General features: G+C 44.5%; 1 pseudogene across 1 annotated transcript; it reads left to right on the top strand.

Moving 5' to 3' along the window:
* The first annotated feature begins 17,195 nt into the window (after positions 1–17,195).
* LOC309532939 (ras-related protein Rab-18 pseudogene) lies at positions 17,196–22,298 on the top strand (annotated as a pseudogene). The gene is made up of 3 exons: positions 17,196–17,484; positions 18,022–18,263; positions 22,249–22,298. The product of its transcript is annotated as a ras-related protein Rab-18 pseudogene (transcript).
* Positions 22,299–23,394: the final 1,096 nt, after the last annotated feature.

Here is a 23,394-nt window from a genome sequence, read left to right as displayed (position 1 = left end):
CATTCAAAAGCAAAAAAGCAGATGCAAATGCAGATGTTGCAGTTAAGACATAATATATGACATGCTGGTTGTCTGCCAAGGATTTAATGAGGAGTTAAAACGCTGTAGGCACCATTTAGTGTGTGTGTATAATGCACTTCACAACAGAACAGTTTCCCTTTACTTGCCCTTAGGAGAAAAAGCCAGTTAAATATTTTCTTTGCTTTCTTCTTTCTTTCTCTCTCTCTCCCCCCCCATTTTTAAGAGAGAGGCATTAGAGTTGGGTTGGTGTTGTTGTTTTTTAAAGAGAAGCGTTTCCCTTTCTTCCTCTTTCTTCTTAATTGGAAAAAGGGATGCACATCTGTTTCATTTAGTGCTGAGATGAAACAGGATGGGGCACATTTCGTGAACATTTCAGCCCCCTGCAAAAAAACCCACACCACTCGTGTCAGTGATTTTGAACCCCACCCTTGTTAATTGTTGGGGGGAGGGATTGAGTGCATCTAAATGTACGCCTCCGCCCACACTCTTCCCCAACTAGGGAGGGAGGTCAATCTTATTCACATCCTGAAGCAAACCAACCTAATTCATCGGCAGTCAGAACACAGTTGAGAAATGGATTGCACCCAGGTCCAAATTTTGTGGTGCATACAGTAAAGTGCGTTTTATGGGGGAAGTGGGGACAAAAGTGCATATTTTTTGAGGAAGGGTGCATAGAAAAATATGCACTCAGTTTAAATGTGTGTCTTTCATATATGTGTTTATTTTTAATCCACAGTAAAAGGGATAGGGGGACGCGGGTGGGGCTGTGAGTTAAACCACAGAGCCTAGGACTTGCCGATCAGAAGGTCAGCGGTTCGAATCCCCGTGATGGGGTGAGTTCCCGTTGCTCTGTCCCAGCTCCTGCCAACCTAGCAGTTCAAAAGCATGTCAAAGTGCAAGTAGATAAAGAGGTATCGCTCCGGTGGGAAGGTAAACAGCGTTTCCGTGCACTGCTCTGGTTCACCAGAAACGGCTTAGTCATGCTTGCCACATGACCCGGAAGCTGTACGCCGGCTCCCTCGGCCAATAAAGCGGGATGAGCGCTGCAACCCCAGAGTCATCTGTGACTGGACCTAATAGTCAGGGGTCCCTTTACCTTTAAAAGGGATAGGACAGACTCCTTATTGAATGCTTGGCATGGAGGTTTGGGGAACCGGACTAGGAACTGGGAGATCAGGGTTCAAATCCACACTTAGCCAGTGGCCAACTCCTACCCTACCCCCCCCCCGGGTTGTTGTGAGGATAATATGGAGAGAACTTTATAGGCCAGCATGAGCCCTTTGTAGGAAAGACAGGACATAAATGCAATTAAACAAAAACAAAACTTACATGGAATGGAAATAAGCTGATAACCCCAACCTGTTGGTTGTCATCTATCTGTATTGGGAGATGATGGAAGAGTGCACCTTTGAGGGTCAAATAATATCTACAGTGCCTGCTGTGGATACAGGAGAGTCATGTTTTGTTGCAGCTGGGGCAGAGGAAGGCGTCCGCTTGAGCTGCTGCAGGTGCATTGTGGTGTTTCTTTTCTCTGTGTTCTTCCCAGCGGTCCTTCCTCCTCTGGTCACTGCTAGAGATGCACGACCTGACTCTCTCTCTCCAGGCACCGCGGTCATCTGCAAGGGGTTCCCACATGGCAGTGCTAATGTTGCCAGCCTTCATGTTGCATGCTGTTTGCAGGAGAAGCATGATTTTGTCCCTCCTATAAAGAATCAGAGATTTGGAAGGCAACCCTCTGCTGGTTCTGGAAACCCACTGCTGCCAATGAATTTCGGTGGATATGGATGGTTTGGAAGCTGCAGCGAGGGTGGAACGCTACTGTAGACTGCTTACAGGTACAACTGGCAAAGCTCACCTAATACAAATTTTGAGAGAACTGCAGGTGCTGCCAATTAGCTCCTGGGCCCATTTCAAGGTCTGATCTTTAATATATGTCCCACAGCGGACCCTAAGGTCCATGAATAATAATAGCTTAAATGTCCTGGGCCCTAAGGAAGCCAGACTATCCTCCACCAGGGCCAGGGCCTTTTCAGTGACGGCTCCAACCTGGTAGAATGCTCTGTCCCATGAGACTAGGGCCCTGCAGGACTGAATCTCCTTCCGCAGGTCTGGTAAGACAGAGCTATTCCGCCTGGCCTTCAATTTGAATTAGCCTGATCCTCTATTCCCTTTTCCCTTTCCTCTTCTATGAAGAAGCCCTTTCTGGGACCCCACATTAAAATTCTTTCCTGGTCTCCTTGCTGGCCCTAGTAGGACCAACTTGGCCAATTAGCCTTGGTGATCATTTGATGTTTACTGTCTATGGGTTTTGTTTGTTTGTTTGTTTTCTCTCCGAAATGATCCCTGAATTTTTCAATATTATTAATATTGATGCTTGTATTTTATGTTGTATTTTATGCTGTTTTTAAGTTGCATTTTAATCAATGTTGTATATTTGCTGTTAGCCACCCTGAGCCCGGTTTTTAAACCTGGAAGGGCACGGTATAAATAAATAAAAATATTATTATTATTAGCCATAAAAGGCTTGGGGAAGATGCAGGGGGAAATATGCAAAAAAAAAAGGAAGGAGAGTGGGGTGCTTTCCTGTGTGTCCTACACACACACACACACACACACACACCACATCCTGTCCCTGGCAACTATCATTCTAAAAACCAAACTTTGCAAATATCCCATATGGTGCTGCCTCCTTTTTACAACTAGAGCATCTAGAGAACCTCTAAGGTGTTGCATTGAGAGTAATAAAGGATATAGAGAAACAGCCATCACAGGTTGTTATGTAACAATATAGGTAATTTAATATGTCTTAAAGTTATCTGTCTAGCATCTCATCTGTTGGTCACCTTTCCTTGTTCCAAATGAGGTACAGATACCCCAACTGATCTTGGTAATGGGGATAATTCTGACCTGCAAGAAGTTCTTGGGGATACCAGCTCCTGCAGAGGCCACGTCCAGCAAGTCAAGCTGCTTGTTGTTGTTGTTTAGTCGTTTAGTCGTGTCTGACTCTTTGTGACCCCATGGACCAGAGTATGCCAGGCACTCCTGTCTTCCATTGCCTCCCGCAGTTTGGTCAAGCTCATGCTGGTAGCTTCGAGAACACTGTCCAACCATCTCGTCCTCTGTCGTCCCCTTCTCCTTGTGCCCTCCATCTTTCCCAACATCAGGGTCTTTTCCAGGGAGTCTTCTCTTCTCATGAGGTGGCCAAAGTATTGGAGCCTCAGCTTCACGATCTGTCCTTCCAGTGAGCACTCAGGGCTGATTTCCTTCAGAATGCATAGGTTTGATCTTCTTGCAGTTCATGGGACTCTCAAGAGTCTCCTCCAGCACCATAATTCAAAAGCATCAATTCTTCGGCGAGGGATGTAATGGTCTCTCCATTGCAACTCCCCCAGTTTCTCATTTTCCGAAACTTATATTTGTTTCTCCACATTTCCAGTCATTTGCACTTAAAAAAAAAAAAAAACCTTGTGAAAAATTACCAGCATTTTAGAGTGAATGTCGCCTAATAAACATATTTGTGTATGCAGTATGTACACTTTTTGCAAATATTTTTGCCCAAGATTGACTGCCTCTGAAGGAGCGAGTACATAGCTTGGGGGCACTTCTAGATGCACTGCTGTCACCTGAGGCTCAAAGAGCCTTGGTGGCCTGGAGTGCCTCCCATCAGCTCCGCCCCTATCAGAACAGAGGTAGCCTAACTTCTGTAAAATCTAGGTTAGATTACTGCAATGCTGCCTCTGAAGACGGTTCAGAAACTTAAGCTGGTGCAGAACTCAGCAGCCAGGTTGCTCACCAGGGCAAGATGGACTGAGTGCTGGCCTGACTGCACTGGCTAACAAATAGTTCCCTATTCAAAGTGCTGGTTTAGACCTATAAAGTGCTTTCTGGCTCAGGACCTCAAAGATCGCCTCCCCGCATATGAACTGGCCTGGACTCTGCAATCATGATCGGAAGCCCTTCTTCATGTGTCCCACTCCATGGACACACTAGAGCAGGCCTTTTTGGTGGTGGCTCCTTTTTTTAGAATGTTCTCTCCGGGGAGGCTCGCCTGGCACCTTCATTGCCAGCTTTGATTTATTTATTTAAACAGCTTGTATACCACTTGGCTACAATCATCTAGAAACAGTTATACATACAGGCATGAGGCTAAGATGTACCTGTTTACCTTGGCTTTTGGTCATTAACTTAGATCATACCATGGTATGATTTCTTGCCCGCTTTGTGATGTCCATCTTTCATTAGGGGAGGGTAGAATTTGTTCTTGTTGGATGAGAGCACTTTTGAGAGCATTATTCCACTGTAATGTGATTTTTCCCCCATGTGAATTTTCATTTTAAAATGATGTCAGGCTTTTTTTGTATTTCATGGATTTGTATAGGGGATGTGGGCGGCGCTGTGGTCTAAACCACAGAGCCTAGGACTTGCCAATCAGAAGGTCAGCAGTTTGAATCCCCGTGATGGGGTGAGGTCCCGTTGCTCGGTCCTAGCTCCTGCCAACCTAGCAGTTCAAAAGCATGTCAAAGGGCAAATAGATAAAGAGGTACCGCTCCGGTGGGAAGGTAAACAGCGTTTCTGTGCACTGCTCTGGTTTGCCAGAAACAGCTTAGTCCTGCTGGCCACATGACCCGGAAGCTGTACGCCGGCTCCCTTGGCTAATAAAGCGAGATGAGCGCTGCAACCTTTACCTTTAACTTTTCCCTTTGAGACCTCTTGTGAAAAGCGATGAGTGAATGTAAAACAATAATAATACTTAATAACTTATAGATAATTGCATCAGAAAATTGCCTCTCTTCCAGATTCTAAACCTACAGTAGGAACTTATAGTTAAGTGGACAAATTGCCATTTTCCCAATTAATCAATCAGTGGTTCCAAGACATGCCGTTGTGTGTTCAGCAGACATCTTCCTTCGATACCCTCTGCAGAAGATGAACAAATGACTAAGTGGTCATTCAACAACTAAACTGTTAACATTTTGCCTCTGAAGGAGACTCGAGTAAATCCAGAGGCTTAAATAACAAATCTTTGATAACCAAACAAACCATTTCTTTTGGGGGGTGCCATCTGTTTTATCACTTACATGGTGTTAACGTCCTTTCCAAATAGGCAGATGGACCTCATTCAAGTTCTGACAGTAACCCTTTGTTATTGGTACAAATGGCTTCAGAGGTATTTAATTACCATTAGTAATCATCGGTTTGCTGCTAGCTGGTGACATTCGGAATAGTAAGCAGGTTGCATTCTTTGTGTCCAGCGAGTTCATAGAAAGTTAAACCTACTTTTGACAACAGCCTCAAGCTTAGCCACCATTAACCCCTCTTCAGTTACAGGATGATGTGTTTGAACAGTATGAATGATTAATGGAAGCTAAATAGGCCCATTTCTAGCTTAAAAACCTTTTGTTGTTGGCAGGGCACGGGCGACTGGCAAGGTGAACAGGAATTCAAGTGTTGGGGTCCTCGCTCACAAAAGAGATGTTAATTTAATTTTATTTTACTAGGTGGTTGACGGCAAACAATGCCAGGCTACAGCATGCCACTTCCGCCTCCTCCATGTCCAGCGCTGTCTCTCTCAGACCCCTTTCCAAGGGATCAGCTTTCCCTGGCAAGGTGGGTGTGGGGCAGCGCAGGCTGGCAGAGATGGGCAACCTACAAAACAAGGAAGCAGCACACCAGTAAATGTGTTATTTAATGGTTTGAGCTCGCTGAGGAAGTGAGCAGGCGTCCTCAAGTTCCACACTGAGTTTGGGATTTCTGTTCAGGCAACTTCCAGAATGTTGGCCTATGCAATTTGCTACAGCTGATCATTTTGCTTATTTTCTCAATGGACAAGTGGGTGGTTTTTAATAGAAGAAGGAGAAATATGCCTCTCCTGGTCCTAAGAGACCAGCAGCGAGGGGAGCTTGTCACAGCAGGAGGGGGAGACACTTGCGCCTCTTCACCAACTTTTCTCCCTCCTCTTCTGGACTTCTCTCTGTCACAGACTCCCCCCACTCACTAAGCCCAGTCGCCTCTTCAGCTTCCAAAACCTCCTCTTCCCACTCTGCTCCCTCTTCTTCCTCTGACCTCTCATCACCATCCCACTACCAATCCCCAGGCTCTGATGGCTGCTCCCACAACCAGGCCGGGACATCACCTTTCCCAGAATATGTATTTAAGAACAGTAGAAGCAGCTGGGAAGAAAGGAGTTCAAGCATTTTATTTTAAAAATGACAATTTTATAAGTTGCTTGTCTTTGTTTGAGCCTTCCGCATGGTTCTGTATGTATTGTGGTGCTTTATGCATTGTGACCTACTGTTATTTTCATTGACTACAGTTTAGTAACTAAGATTATTAAGAGTGAATATCTGTTTAATTATTATCTGCTGAAATCTGATGTTACTGGGTACTATTATATGTTAACGGATTATTAACTATCACTTTATTTGATATTAGTTGTTTATTTTAAAGCTCTGTTTTTAAGATGGCTTTTTTTGTATTGAACCACATTGTTATAAGGTGTATGATCTTTGTTGTTTCTTCAGATGTCAGAGAAATAAGCAACTATCTGACTTTTAGAGGCAACCCTGTTTAGGGAAGCTTTTAATATTTGATGAATTGTTGTATTTTAATATTTTGCTGGAAGCCACCCAGAGTGGCTGATGAAACTCAGCCAGATTGGGCGGGGTATAAATAATAAAGTATTATTCTTATTATTACTATTACTATTATTATTATTATTATTATTATGCTTGTAAACGGCCTTGTGTACACAGAAAGGCGGTGTACAAATTAAAAGTGGAATGAAATGAGGGGCCAATCTCGCACTCTGTTTTTTAATTTTTCAAAGCTCTGTCATTTTAATCTGTCACCCTCTTGTTCCAAAATTTCCCAATACTTCGGCCATTTGGCCTCCATATTGAGTTTTCTCTGGGCCTTTGCCTCCATAGGTGACAGCCATCTTGGGGTTTTATTTTCTAACAAATCCTTATATCTTATCCAGACATTAAAGAGTGCTTTTCTTACAATATGGTTTTTGAACGCTTTGTGTGCTTTGACCTTATCATACCACAAATATGCATGCCAACCAAATACATTATTGAAACCTTCCAAATCCAAAACATCTGTGTTTTCAAGAAGCATCTCTTCTCTCAGCCAGCAAAAAGCGGCTGATTCATAATAAAGTTTTAAGTCTGGCAGGGCAAATCCACCTCTTTCTTTAGCATCAGTTAAAATCTTAAATTTTATACGAGGCTTCTTGCCCTGCCAGTTTCTCTGTCACCTTTCCATGCCTATCTCTTCCACAAGTTTGTGTATCCAGCTGCTGATTACTTTCTTTGGCCCATGCTATACATAACACTAACTCAGTGCTTACATATCATGCATTTATTGCTGTTCTATTTACATACCTGTTGTTTTCATCTATCAGTCAATAACACCAGCAACTAAATTAGGTAATACTTATTAGCAACAGTTATTAATAGCAGCCAGAGGGAGGTGGCCTGGGTAGATACGCCTCAGAACTATGATACGCAGGAAGATGGGCATGTCATTTCATTTTTTAATATTTCATGCCGCTTTTCACACACGCGAGTCACAAAGCGGCTCAGCAACAATAAATTACAGTAAGCTAACAGAACATCGCAATTATAGAATAACTGACAAATCATCAGCGAAACAACCACCTTCTATAGACAACTATTAACAAAGCAACTAACAAAATAAGCTGAACACTGCCAGTCAATGTAGATCAGGGGTGGCCAACTCCCAAGAGACTGCGATCTACCCACAGAGTTAAAAACTGGCAGTGATCTACGCCCTTTTGGGGGGTTCAGGTCGAAGTCGAGCTTTTTTCTAGGAAGGAGGAAGGCTGGTTTTTTAGGGGTTCAGGTCAAAGTTGTTTAGCTTTTTTTAGGGGCACCAAAGCTGTTGAGCTTCTTTATGGGGAGCCAGTGATCTACCAGTGATCTACCACAGACATCCCGTGATCTACCGGTAGATCACGACCTACCTGTTGGACATGCCTGGTGTAGACCATGGGTAGGCAAACTAAGGCCCAGGGGCCGGATCCGGCCCAATCACTTTCTAAATCCAGCCTGCGGACAGTCTGGGAATCAGCGTGTTTTTACATGAGTAGAATGTGTGCTTTTATTTAAAATGCATCTCTGGGTTATTTGTGGGACATACTGTAGGAATTCGTTGTTGGTTTTTTCAAAATATAATCCGGCCCCCCACAAGGTCTGAGGGACAGTGGACCGGCCCCCTGCTGAAAAAAGTTTGCTGACCCCTGCTATAGACAATACTGACTTAGATGGACTTATGCTTTGCGTCAGTATAAGGCAGCTTCCTATATTTTCCCCATCCCCAGTCCTGCACAGCACTCAAGGTAGGTCGCCAGCTCAGATCTTGTCTCTGCCATAAACTTACTAACTGACCTTAGCCCGTTGGCAGACCAATTCTGCATTACAAAGATGTCTGCAAATGTGACATGAAGGCTGGCAATGTTGACTTCAGTGTATGGGAATCCCTTGCAGATGACAGCAGTAAAAGAGAGGTTGTACATCCATAACCATGACCAGAGGAGGAATCACCGTTGGGAAGAGCACAGAGATACGCCATGGTGCCCCTGCAGCAGCACAACTGGGCGCCTTCCTCTGCCCCAGCTGCAACAAAACATGTCTCTCCCATATCGGTCTCTACAGCCACAGCAGGCGCTGCAACTTTCCAACGATTTCACTTCACCCCCCACAGATACACTCCTCCATTGTCTCTCCAGACAGACAGATGCCAGCCACCTTAGCCAAGACACTCTCTCCCAGCTTCAGTCTTCCCATCTGAAAAATGGGAGATAAGAACACCGGCTTTCTTACGGGGCTGTTTTAAGGACTGCAGCTACATAAAGTAGCCTTTGAAACCACTGTACAAATGCCAGCACTGACAGAAACTGCAAAACACCACCTTTGTCAAGGATCTTCAGATTCCTATCACAACCCTCCTCCTCAAAGCTCTCTGAAAGGGCTGGTGATTTTTACAAAACTGCAAGCCCCCTCATTGGCGGGGCCATCTCCTCCTTTCACCCTAAAGGACTTTTCCCATTTTCCACCATGTTCAATGCATACATGCAGGGCGTGTGTGTGTGTGCAGAATGTAAAGATATACTTCAATATTTGAATGAATTTTTGATGAGAGTGACTCATCTCAGCTCCGTACCAACTTTTCATTTAGTTGTGTGGTGTGTTTTTTTTTTAATCCCCAAGGGAGGCAGCAGGATATTAATTAGCCTCGTGCCCATTACTCAACAAATACACAGGCTTTAATTGCACCTTTGGTGTATTTTGCTCTCTGTCACAGGATCTTGCTTTTATTAACTACAGTCATTTAAGGCTCTGTGTCGCTTTCGCGGCAACGCATGAATACCACAGGGCCCCAATGACTCATTCACCCGTACAGAGCTGTCAAGACAATTTGCCAGCCCAGGTGCAAAGCAACTCACCCGTCATGATAAAGATGAGGAGATTTTTATTTTTATTTAAAAGATATTTGTCAACAGGAGAATTATTTGCTTCAGACAAGTGGATGAGCGTGAAGCGGCCAGAGAAATGGCTACAGTAATTTTCAACTGAAGGCGGGGGGGGGGGGACCAGGAATTTATTTTTCTGGTCCTCTCATTCTCTCTCTCTCTCTCTTCATTTCCTACCCTGGGATTTTTTGCTTTAATTGCAATTTGCTCCAGGAATGTAACAGTCTTTTTCTTTCCTTGTTGTCTCTCTTCGCTTGTACAGCCTCCAACTGTTTTTTGTTGTAGGTTTGTAATACTTGCCACCCAGTACTTTGGGTTACTCACAGCAGCAAGGATTTGGCATGCTCAGCTTGTGACCTACCAAACCAAACAGAGTCCATCTGCCATGCATGGCAGCTTGTTAGAGGCTGAATGAACCCCCTGTTTTGCGCTGTCTGCTGCGATTGCAAAAAAAAACAGGGGTTGGGAGATGAATGGGGCAAGCTCTTGGCAGGCTATAATAGATAGCTGCTGGACTGGGCTCAGTGAATCACAAGTTCTTCAGAGCTGGGCGGGTTGGGGAGTGTTCATCCCCATGCACAATTGGTAATTGTTTTTGAAAATATTCACCTAACCTCAGGGTCCCGTCCAACTCTGCAAGTCTACGATTCTGCAATTCAGGAATCATGGACCTCAGTCTGCACTGACTTTGTTTGCTTTCAATAAAGGTAGCATGTAGCCAAAACTGATTGGCTGTGTAGGCTTGTGATATCAGAAGAGTCACTGGATGGCCCATGATGATTAACTAGTGTCACCCACAACATGACTTTGCCTTTAATAATACAGTGGTACCTCGGGTTACATACACTTCAGATTACATTCGCTTCAGGTTACACACTCCGCTAACCCAGAAATAGTACCTCGGGTTAAGAACTTTGCTGCAGGATGAGAACAGAAATCGTGCTCTGGCAGCGCAGTGGTGGCAGCAGGAGGCCCCATTAGCTAAAGTGGTGCTTCAGGTTAAGAACAGTTTCAGGTTAAGTACGGACCTCCGGAACAAATTAAGTACTTAACCTGAGGTACAACAACAACAACAACAATAATAATAATAATAATAATAATAATAATAATAATAATAATAATTTATTATTTGTTCCCTGGGCCATCTGGCTGGGTTTCCCCAGCCACTCTGGGCGGCTTCCAACAAAGATTAAAAAAACATTAAGATGTCACACATTAAAAACTTCCCTGAAGCTGCCTTCAGATGTCTTCTAAATGTCAGGTAGTTGTTGTTCTCTTTGACATCTGGTGGGAGGGCGTTCCACAGGGCAGGCGCCACTACCGAGAAGGCCCTGTGCCTGGTTCCCTGTAACTTGGCTTCTCGCAGTGAGGGAACCACCAGAAGGCCCTCGGCGCTGGACCTCAGTGTCCAGGCAGAACAATGGGGGTGGAGACGCTCCTTCAGGTATACTGGGCCGAGGCCGTTTAGGGCATTAAAGGTCAACACCAACACTTTGAATTGTGCTCTTTGCCTTTACTCTTAACTGACTTTTTTGGCCTTCAGCGACATAGAAGCATCTTGGCACATCTGATTAACTATGTGTCATTGTGAAATTGCCACATTCAGTGCCACGTGATCCTGGGCTACCTCGGAGTGAGGGGTGCTTGAGGAAACAGCTCAGCAAGAAATTCATTCCAAAGTTTGCGCAAATTGTTATGCTGCACCCGAAGCTGATGCTTTGATGTTCTTCCTCAGGTGAACAATTCAACGCCACCCGCACTGCCCCACTGGTCTCTACTGCTCATCGCTTCACCTCTTCTTCGCCACATCATGTTTTTGCTCCTAGTCCCCTTCCTTGGGTTGTGTGTGTGACTGACTTCACAGAAAGTTTATTTGATGATTATTCCATCTTCCCAAGGAATCCAGCAACTGCAGTTCTGTTAGGAGAACCTAGAAATTCTACCTAAAATTTTCTGTGGAAGCAATGTGGAGATCTGTCGGGAGAAAGATGCTACTTTTGAGGGGATTTTTAAAGCAATATTTGCAGTTGGAGAGAAAGGAAAAGTTTGGAAACTGGAGAGCTCATAAAGGATGAAGCTGCAAGACTTGGTCAGGAAGCAAAATGGTATTCCCACCCACCCCCTTGTTTAAACTGAGCTGTAGATTGTTATTTATTTATTTTATACACTGCTTTTTACCATAAATGGCCACAAAGTGGTTTCTGTGACAATCAACTAAACAACACATCGATCAAAACAATACGATATTTAAAACTAAATGAGAACCATAGGTAAACAAGAAAACTTCCAATTTGTAGCTCCCCGGCTCTTATTCCAAAACTGCAGTTCCCTGGAATTCCCCAATGCAGACCAAAAAAAAGCAATTATGAAAGGGAAAGTCTGCAACAACAAAAAAAGTCAGTTTATATTGGTGGGAATAATGTACTGAAATGCATCCTTCTTTGGAAGAACCCCTTGTAAAAATGTGTACATCAGGCAAAACTGCATACAGGAACATATATGTTAGGTGCAATGCAATTGAAAACGCATACAGGTTTTAAAAACTTATTCACAAACTCCTGCAGAAATGGGGAGAACCGAAGTGAAGGGGGGGTGAGACATTGACATTAACCAAAGTGGACAGGATTTGTCCATTCCTAGCGTGGCCGGCCATAATGAGAGAAGGGGTGTGTTGGTGTATACAGTGGTACCTCGGGTTAAGTACTTAATTCGTTCCGGAGGTCTATTCTTAACCTGAAACTGTTCTTAACCTGAAGCGCCACTTTAGCTAATGGGGCCTCCTGCTGTTGCCACTCCGCCGGAGCACGATTTCTGAAGCAAAGTTCTTAACCTGAAGCACTATTTCTGGGTTAGCGGAGTGTGTAACCTGAAGCGTATGTAACCTGAAGCGTATGTAACCCGAGGTACCACTGTATGTGTATTTATAATCGACTCCTTTATGAAGTTCTGAAATGTCAAGCGTCCAAAACCTCCTTGCAGTAGGAGGACGTTTTGACTGCGCTATTTATAAGTGATAGAAATGTGATGGCTGCCTGCTCAAATGATAAAGAATAATTACTGCGGGCACCTCCCGGCACCAGCGAAGTGCACAGATGCATGCGGATATCGAATCCAGGCAGAGGGGAAAATGCCCCCTTGTTGTGCAAGAGGAATGGCTGATCATATGTTCAGGAACTCACAGAGACCCTCATTCAGCCAAGCACAGCGGCAGTCGCCACCTGCAGATTCGGCTGGTGGCACACAAGAGGACGGGTATGTCTCTTACATAGCAGCTGTCCTCAGCCAAAGCAAATTACAGCGTCTTCCTCTTCGGAAGGCAACCCAGCAGTCGGCTTTTCTTACACCCTGATCCTGGGCGTAATTACTTGGAAGGAAATCTCATTCATTTCAATGTAACTTAGGTGTGATGAGGAAGCTTAGGATCTCAGCCCATAATCTCACAAGCAGGTTAATGCACGTGTGTGTGCGCACACACACAAACAGGGTGGTTTAAGAAATCTCCAAAAAATGTGTCAACTGCTTGCTTTTCTTTCTTTGCTTTTCTTTCTCTTTTTTGCATAAACTATCTGTTAACTCAAGCGTGCTGCACATATGACAGCACAATATACAATCCCATTAAAGTTGATTTAAAAAAAAAACCTGAAGCACTTTAACTTTAGTGCAAATAAAATATGCACATGAAACGCAGAGACTTTTGGACAAAAAAAAAAAAGTAACGGAAAGAGCACAAACTGTCTAACAGGAATCCTGAAACAAAAACAGTTTTTATCAAATGATCACCTACACAGGCAAGAGCAATTTTACATCTCGGTGAATTTATGTCATAATTTGCAAGCCGCAACAGAAAATACAGAAATTCTGTAGGTTACATATGATTATGGTATGATTGCGAGGGGCTGATCTTTAAAAAAAATTCCAAAAAAGGAACTCCTGAAATGAAATTTAGTCCTTGGGTTACTGCAAAATGAACAGTATAATAAATAACATTATTTACCACATTAGGGGCTGTGCCCAAACTTGCCCTCCGATTTATCCAAGCTTCCTACCTCTACAAAAGAGGCTTCTACTATTCTGTTTAAAGCACTATGATGCAGCTTCAAATATACATGGCTTCCCCCAGAGAAATGCCCCTGTCCCCCTCAGAGAGTGACAATTCCCAGAATTCCCTGGGAAGAGAGATTGATTCTTCAACCACTCCTAGACACCTCCTGCCTGAAACCCTGCAGATCAGCTACCAGCCAGTGCAGACAGTACTGACCTTGATGGACCAACAGTCTGACTTAGTATAATGCAGCTTCCAGTGCTCCAGTTGCAACAGAGCATGGCTAAAATTCCGCTGATAATGCCATGAGGGAAACTAAAACCCATTAAAAATGCTGGCACTCAGCTAGACCTGGTTTAGGGAACGTGGTATCGGTTTAATCGTTCGTGGTTCATAGGCAGTGCTTTGTGTATACAGTGGTACCTCAGGTTACATAGGCTTCAGGTTACATACGCTTCAGGTTACAGAGTCCGCTAACCCAGAAATAGTGCTTCAGGTTAAGAACTTTGCTCCAGGATGAGAACAGAAAATGTGCTCCAGCGGCACGGCAGCAGCGGGAGGCCCCATTATCTAAAATGGTGCTTCAGGTTAAGAACAGTTTCAGGTTGGGGGGCCACCAGGTGGCGCGTTGGAAGATGGCCAACAATAACATCTCTCTGACCCATACGAGGTACTAAGGGGCTGCTATGGGAAGTATGCAGGCTTCCTGATCCCCCCTGGATGCGAGGGGGGGGACTGTCCTGCCAGCGGTGTTCACAATGCACCCCCCGAAACGAGTGATGGGGGTGCCGAACACTTGGCACAGGCCCTCGGTGAAGTCAGATCTTCCTGACACCGATTCCAATCAGCGCGTGCTGGTTATAATTGGAAACATACGTTTGGAAACGAAGCTGAAAGCACATACATCAAGTAAAGCTCGACTGATAAGACTGCTGATTAATGGATCTCTGTGACCAGGAGTGATGGACAGATAAGTAAATTTTCTGATGAATTACCATAAGGAGACTGTATGTTTGGAACGAAGGGGGGGGGGTGGAGGAAAAAACTCTCTTTTTCTCTGCATGATGTGACATTAATAACCCTTCACCCCAGATAGAAACAAGATCGTTGCGTTTCTATGAATCACAGGCAGGATTTTAAGAACTATGTCCGACTCTTCGTGACCCCATGGACCAGAGCACGCCAGGCACTCCTGTCTTTCACTGCCTCCCGCAGTGTGGTCAAACTCATGTTCATAGCTTCGAGAATACCGTCCAACCATCTCGTCCCCTGTCGTCCCCTTCTCCTTGTGCCCTCAATCTTTCCCAACATCAGGGTCTTTTCCAGGGAGTCTTCTCTTCTCATGAGGTGGCCAAAGTATTGGAGCCTCAGCTTCAGGATCTGTACTTCCAGTGAGCACTCAGAATGGATAGGTTTGATTTTCTTGCAGTCCATGGGACTCTCAAGAGTCTCCTCCAGCATCATAATTCAAAAGCATCAATTCTTCGGTGATCAGCCTTCTTTATGGTCCAGCTCTCACTTCCATACATCACTACTGGGAAAAACATAGCTTTAACTATACGGACCTTTGTCGGCAAGGTGATGTCTCTGCTTTTTAAGATGCTGTCTAGGTTTGTTACTTAGAAGCAATCCAAGGCGTTGTACTGCCTATCAGCCTCCTCCTTCCTCTTCCTGCACTAGAATTCATTGGCTGTGCCTATCAGTGCCTCTGACTCCACCTAGTGTCAGCCTCCTGCCTTACACCCCACATGTCCCATTGGACACTAATCACCGCTGGTCGTATGGTGACTTTCCCACAATGACAAGTTCCCAAATACTTTGAGTTTGGCACTTGGTGAGTATCATCGCTATGTAAATACAGTTTGCATCTAATAGGATACTTGCCAAAAAGGACCACTTTAGTCTTCTCATACTTTACAACTCAAAATTCTTTTGATATGAGTTCCAAGTTCTATAAGCAGCTCTTTAAGTCGTTTCTGAGGCATAATGGATAGCTGAGCCATGTCATCTGTGTATTGTAATAGCAGCAGCAAAGTGGCTGAAATATCAGATGAAGAAACTTGGAAGCCTTGGTTGCTCAACAATCTGATGGATATAAGCATTAAAAGGAAATGAAGCCATCACAAAACAGCCTTGGCAGATGATCTTCCCTCTGGCTCCAGGGGCCAAGGCTCTGTGGGCTGCCTCAATTTTTTACTTTATTTTTGGGAGGGAGCCACCTCCCCCATTTCTGACGTCACGTCAGCCCTCTCAATGTTCCTCAGAAGATAGCACCTCTGATTCTGATAACGTCTCTTGTTTGCCTGGGTGGAGGATGCAGAAGGATATCCCACTATGTGCGAAACTAATCAACTGCCCAAATAAAACATTTGAATTCATTGCTCCACAACTTTGGCCTCTGGCCCCTGGAAGGTTGCCCAGGAGGAAACGTGGCCCTTGGGCTCAACAAGGTCCGCCAACCTTGATATAAAGAAAGACACTGATCAAACATATTCTTGTCTTTTGGAAGAACAAAAATCCCAACAGATTTGGGCAGGTGACAGTAAGTTTATGAACCTGCAGCCTTTATCTTAGTGTCTTCACAGAAGGCAGCAGGGGTCTTGAATTGGCAAGTGCAGCAGCAAGGACCAGACACCTTGCTTTCTAAATAATCTTGCTAGAAGAAGGTGCTGCTTGACTGCTCCTTACTCTGCACCAATGCCACCCAGATAACCAAAGGGGGGTGTTGCAATTCATCAGGGATCAGGTGACACAACAGGCCAATAGGGTTCCACTGGGTCCTATAAAGCTATCTGCAGGAGCGTCTCCATCCCCATCGTTCTGCCTGGACACTGAGGTCCAGCGCCAAGGGCCTTCTGACGCTTCCTTCACTGCAAGAAACCAAGTTACAGGGAACCAGGCAGAGGGCCTTCTCGGTAGTGGCACCCGCCCTGTGGAACGCCCTCCCACCATATGTCAAAGAGAGCAACTTGTTGTTGTTGTTTAGTCGTTTAGTCGTGTCCGACTCTTCGTGACCCCATGGACCAAAGAGAGCAACTACCAGACTTTTAGAAGACATCTGAAGGCAGCCCTGTTTAGGGAAGCTTTTAATGTTTGATGCAGTACTGTATTTTAATATTTTGTTGGAAGCTGCCCAGAGTGGCTGGGGAAGCCCAGCCAGATGGGTGGGGTATTATTAATAATAATAATAATAATAATAATAATAATAATAATAATAATTGCATAGCCTCCAACATTTCTCTGATGAAAATAAATCCCACATGGCAGACATGGCAGTCTGTGTAGCAGGGCTTGAGAAGCTGGATGGGTCGGGCCAAGGCCCCTGGTTTTTGGGATGGACGCAGGGCTGTCTTAAGCATAACCGGCGCCATGGGGCAAAGATCCCCTCGCCCCCCGTTTCCCAGAGTTCTCAACCTTTTCCCAAGCCTCTGTCGGGATCGCTCTCCTCCCGCAGAGGCTTGGGAGGCAAGCTGCACGCCCGCCAGCCATATGGTTGACAGGGCACAGCTGGCGGTGTGCAGGGAAAGGGGAGCCCGCCGGCAAAGCCGCGCAGCTTCCCCACTCGCTGGGTTGCCCCTGAGAGGCAAGCGCCCTGGTGCAACGCACCACTAAGCCCAATGGGGAAGATGGCTCTGGATGGACGAGGATATTTTGACCATGCTGAAGATCCTCATCATTGGCGAGAGTGGCTTTGGCAAGTCTAGGTGTCAACTTGCAAGTCAAAACAATATCTGTGGATGGAAATAAGGTTCAACCTTCAATCTGGGACACTGCCGGTCAGGAACGGTTCAGAACGTTAACACCCAGCTATTACAGAGGAGCACAACGTGTTCTGTTAGTTTATAATGTCACAAGAAGAGACGCTTTTGCAAAACCAGACAACTGGCTAACTGAATTAGAAACACACTGCCCAAGAAATTATATAGTTTAAATCAGGGGTCAGCAAACTTTTCAGCAGGGGTCTGGTCCACTGTCCCTCAGACCTTGGGGGGGGCTATATTTTGAAGGGGGGGAAATGAACAAATTCCTTAGCCCCAGAAATAACCCAGAGATGCATTTTAAATCAAAGGACACAGTCTACTCATGTGAAAACACCAGGCAGGCCCCACAAATAACCCAGAAATGCATTTTAAATAAAAGGACACATTCTAATCATGTAAAAACACACTGATTCCCGGACCGTCCATGGGCCAGATTTAGAAGGTGATTGGGCCGGATTTGGCCCTCGGGCCTTAGAAGAGTTTGGATTTGATATCCCGCTTTATCACTACCCTAAGGAGTCTCAAAGCGGCTAACAATCTCCTTTCCCTTCAACAAACACTCTGTGAGGCTGAGAGACTTCAGAGAAGTGTGACTGGCCCAAGGTCACCCAGCAGCTGCATGTGGAGGAGCGGGGAAGCGAACCCAGTTCACCAGATTACGAGTCTACCGCTCTTAACCACTACACCACACTGGCTCTTAGTTTAAATGTTAGTAGAAAACAACATTGATAAGGAAAACAGGGAAGTTGACAGAAATGAGCGTCACAAGCTTGCCCGAAAACATTCCATGTTGTTCACAGAGGCAACTGCAAAAACATGTGTACAGTGTGCTTTTGAGGAGCTTGTTGAGAAAACCATAGTCCCCAGGACTGTGGGGAAAACAAAAGCCAAAACAGAGGTGTAAGGTTGTCGAATAATGAAGAAAGCTATAGCAGCAGCTGCGGTGACTACCATTCCATGTTCTTTTGCGTATTTAAGAGGATAGTGGTGCCCTCTGGACATAAACTTACACCTGCTGTTTTAGGGACCTTGCAGTTTGCTCATATTTGTGTATCACGGCAAGTGAACATTTTTTCTAGGGAAATGTGCTCTGCAGCTTTTCCAGTTGAAAAGTGTTATGGTTAGCATGCCTAATTTGAAACTTATCAGTTCTTTTTATACGTAGCATAAGAACTTGTTGCAGGAACAAAGGCACTCAAATTTCATAATTATCATAGAATTACTTGGGAAAATATTTCAAACACATGTTTAAATCAACCATGGCACTATTTGAGGCACACAAATCTCAAATGGTACAAGTGGATGCATGTAAAATTTGCACAATTTTATTGTCAAAGGCCTTTTCTGACCATTTTAACAGCATGCATATACAATCCCTTTCTGGCTTCAAGCAACACTTTTTCTAGCTTGTAGCTAATCCCAGTTAAAATCTGTGATCTTGAAAGAGGTGCAAATTATTTCTGGTGGGGGTTGGGTGAGAATGGGAGATTTTAAAAAACTGTCACTTCAGTGAATACTATGATTGTCTAATTTTATTTTTTTTAAACCCCGTGTGTGTGTGTGTGTGTGTGTGTGTGTGTGTGTGGCAGAAGAAGAAGAAGAAGAAGAGTTTGGACTTGATATCCCGCCTTTCACTCCCCTTCAGGAGTCTCAAAGCGGCTAACAATCTCCTTTCCCTTCCTCCCCCACAACAAACACTCTGTGAGGTGAGTGGGGCTGAGAGACTTCAGAGAAGTGTGACTGGCCCAAGGTCACCCAGCAGCTGCATGTGGAGGAGCGGGGACGCGAACCCGGCTCCCCAGATTAGGAGACTACCGCTCTTAACCACTACACCACACTGGCACTCTTGCACCATGGCATTTATGATGTAATATGCTATGGACTTGCAGGAGAATTGAAAAAAGACAATGCACATTTTTGGTGAACCAAGAAAATATTTAATAAAAAATATATTTTAAAAAAGGAAATAGGGATGCCCTATTTAATAATAATATTATAATAATACCCTGCCCATTTGACTGGGTTGCCCCAGCCAGTCTGGGCGTCTTTCAGCACATATAAAAACATAATAAAACATTAAACATTAAAAAAATCTTCCCTCCATACCCTCCAGCATTTCTCAGATGAACATAGAGACGTCCTAAGAAAAAGCAGGACATTCCAGGATCAAATCAGAAACCAGGTTGGCTTCTGTAAATCCGGGACTGTCCCTGAAAAATAGGGTCACTAGGAGGGACTGATATTGACTCTTGCCTAGCTCCTCAATTTCAGTAACTTCCAACTCATGATGGACACAGCAGTTCTTCAACTGGACATTATCAACTGAATGCCTGCCTGCTGACATTGGTGCCCAAGACCGCCCACAGAACACCATACTTGGTCTCTGCCACCAGCTCATTTCTGGGCTTTTTACCTCAGCAGATAATTTATGCATTCACTGCAGCTCCTTCGAAAATGGCTCCAGCTATTTTGAAGGCTTGGGAACACCTCCAGAGGTCAGGGAAGCGTGCTTGAACCTCTGTTTCCAGGAGCAAGGATATTATGTTGGGAAGTGCAGGTGCTGGGCTCAGTCAACTCCCTGCAGTTTCCATATCTGCTATCCAACTGGCTGAGTTACTGTGATTGGAATGAGCAGGCATAGTCCACCTGACGACACAGACTGAAGTCTGCAATGTGTGTTCATAGAATCATAGAATTGTTGAGTTGGAATGGACCCTGTGGACTATCTAGTTCCTGCAGTGCAGGAATGTGCAGACATCCCAGACGGAGATCAAACTTGCAACCTTGGCATTATCAACAGTATGCTTTAACCAACTGAGCTATGATGGCGTGTCAGGGTTGTGTTTGTGAAAGAGAGTCCAGCTCTGTTTGTGTGCACTTTCCCCCTGCCTTCTGATTATGGGACAGTCAGTGTTATTTTTCTGGGGGCGTGCAGGGGTACGCATACCCCTAAACATTTTGTGAATCTTTGTACTCTTGTCCATTTACTGTACAGTGGACTCTCGGTTTGCAAACATGATCCGTGCGGGGAGCACATCCGCGGCGTCCGCAACCCCTCACACGCGGATCACGATTCGGCGCTTCTGCACATGCACAAGCGCCGAAACCCGGAAGTAATCCATTCCGGTACTTCCGGGTTCAGTGCGGTGCGCAAGCTGAAATAGCACAACCCCAAGCGTCTGTAACCCGAGGTATGACTGTATTTATTTCCCCTGATTTGAACTATAAAATGGTGATATTCTTGAGTCAAAATGAGAGTACCCCTAAACATTTTTAATTTTTTAAAGAAAAAAAAGCACTGGGGACAGTTATAGTTTGCAATGGGAGTGTGCATTTCACGAAGCGAGGACGAATATGTCAATTTTAATTTCTCTCACTTCCTCCTTTTCCCACCCTTAAATTCAACCTACCACATCGATTTCTGAATTTTCCTTTGAGAAGTCCACATGGAAATTAGCATGTCTTATCATGCGCATTTCCCCTAATATATGCACATTTGTCTTAAGATGGGCATTGTTGCGAGACATTTTCCCCAATATAATGTCGTTTGGTGTGTCATTTTCACGAATATGTGCACTGATTTGGCTGGAGAACTGCACCACAAAATTCAGAGAAGTGTGAATCTTGAATGGTAGCTGGGCTTCAATTCATTTATAGGTTCAGGAGGAACAAATTAGGAAGGTTTGCATTAAAATGCAAATGGAATGAATGTCTTCCTATTGCTAGGGAATCGTGTGAAGGGGTAGCTGTACCTTTATAGTCTGGATTAACACAATGGCTACCATGCAGCTGTTAGGCGAAATAATATATTATTATTTTTTGTTTGTTACATTTGTATCCCACTCATCCATCCCCCGAAAAGGACTGTATATATGATTTCGCCTCCCCACTTTTAGCCTTACAGCAGCCCTGTGACGTAGGTTAGACTGAAAGATAATGACCATGTTCTCATCTGAGCCTGCATTCAGACAGCACTTTATTTCATTTTCCCAACGTCTCCTTACCTGCTAATTTCTGCATTTTATGTGACGTTTCAAACAATGTAAATGCCGCTTCTGGAAAATGTAGAAGTTTAATACTTGTGTTAAAAATCTATTGCAACCCCATTAATCTGGAAGATTGCTGGAGTTTTGCGTTGTAATTTCATGTGACAAACTTCGATGCATGCAGTGTTCCAGCATTCAGTTCTTTCCCACCATTTAAAATTAAGCATAAAACGGCAGTATTTGGATCGAAAAGCCACTGTTCCATAATGCAACAGGTTGTTGTTGTTTAGTCGTTTAGTCGTGTCCGACTCTTCGTGACCCCATGGACCAGGACATGCCAGGCACTCCTGTCTTCCACTGCCTCCCGCAGTTTGGTCAAACTCATGCTGGTAGCTTCGAGAACACTGTCCAACCATCTCGTCCTCTGTCGTCCCCTTCTCCTTGTGCCCTCCATCTTTCCCAACATCAGGGTCTTTTCCAGGGAGTCTTCTCTTCTCATGAGGTGGCCAAAGTATTGGAGCCTCAGCTTCAGGATCTGTCCTTCCAGTGAGCACTCAGGGCTGATTTCCTTCAGAATGGAGAGGTTTGATCTTCTTGCAGTCCATGGCACTGCAGTGTAAAAGGAATGTTAGACTCCACAATGGCAACATTGGTATTAAAATCAGGACCACTGGTGCAGTATTTCCCACATTTGAACTCACTCTGAGTCAATCATTTTAGCTGATAGTATCTAAGATTTACATTTTTAAATCACCAAATTAGCAAAAATTTACATTGGTTCAGTTACAGTTGAGCTAGCAAATTTTATGCTCACTGTTCACCCTAAAATGTCCCAATTGCTGCAGGAATTCACACTGGCACAAGTTTGACTGCATTTTACTAATACCTTCACAGAAACAGTTTCAGTTCTATTCTGACTATCATCCTGCCCTCCTGGCACAGCAAATATCCTAACCAACATGTACGAGAACATCAAAACAGTGCAAGATTGACCGCCTGGGCTATAAGGTTCAACTAAGAAAAGGGTTTAGCTGGATCATACTTGACTGGCAACTGATGCCAGATTATGGAGCTGTTCGGATATCAGAAACAGGACATTGACAACCACCGAGTGTTAACTTACTGGATTTTTCTCTGAAAAGTTAAACCTAGAAATAAATGGGAGGAAAATACAGACTACCACATTGATGCCAATGTTGTTGTATGAATTCTGCAAAAAAAGAAAAAAGAAAAGAACAAACAAGGACTACCGATCACTTGTTTGTGCCCAATGCCAACTTAGAAGTGCATAGAATTTATTTATTTTTAAGCATTCAGAAAAACAGCCACTAGTATAGGGGCAATCCTCTGACAAGATCCACCATAAAGAGCTGCTTTGAATGTAGCAGATCTCCAGCTCAGTTGGCTGATTCCCGACTCGGTTGGGCTCAGGTGACATTTAAGTCCCCAACCCCAGCTCAGCTAAAGATATGCCAGCATAACTTGCTCGCCTTTTTTTTAAAATGTATTTTTATTAAAGATTTTCTTGATTTACAAAGGTATGTGCAATGTCTCTCTCTTTTATTTTTTTCCCCCATGTAACATTTTTTTTTACAAATCGGTTTCATTTGTTGAGACATTAGGAAGAATAGGGGGAAAGAGGGGGTGGGGGGAAGATGCGTGGGGGTGGGGTCGGGTGATGGTGTTTCTATTTTACTTTATATATATAACTTGCTCATCTTGACTCAGCCGGAGCTCAGCCATTTAAGTCAAAGCTAGCAGAACTGAGGCCAGTGTAAAGGTAAAGGGACCCCTGATCGTTAGGTCCAGTCGTGGCCGACTCTGGGGTTGCGGCGCTCATCTCGCTTTATTGGCCAAGGGACCCGGCGTACAGCTTCCGGGTCATGTGGCCAGCATGACTAAGCCGCTTCTGGCGAACCAGAGCAGCGCACAGAAACGGCGCTTACCTTCCCGCCAGAGTGGTACCTATTTATCTACTTGCACTTTGACGTGCTTTCTAACTGCTAGGTTGGCAGGAGAGGCTAGTGTAAGTCCCCCTCAAAAGGAGCATTCCAGGAACATGCTGTGGTGGGGCCAGAGAGCTCCCTT

This window comes from Podarcis vaucheri (genome assembly GCF_965113315.1).
Source record: "Podarcis vaucheri genome assembly, chromosome: 5".
Lineage (NCBI taxonomy): Eukaryota > Metazoa > Chordata > Lepidosauria > Squamata > Lacertidae > Podarcis > Podarcis vaucheri.
The sequence above is the reverse complement of the archived record's forward strand: the minus strand, read 5'-3'. Positions and strand labels throughout refer to the sequence as shown.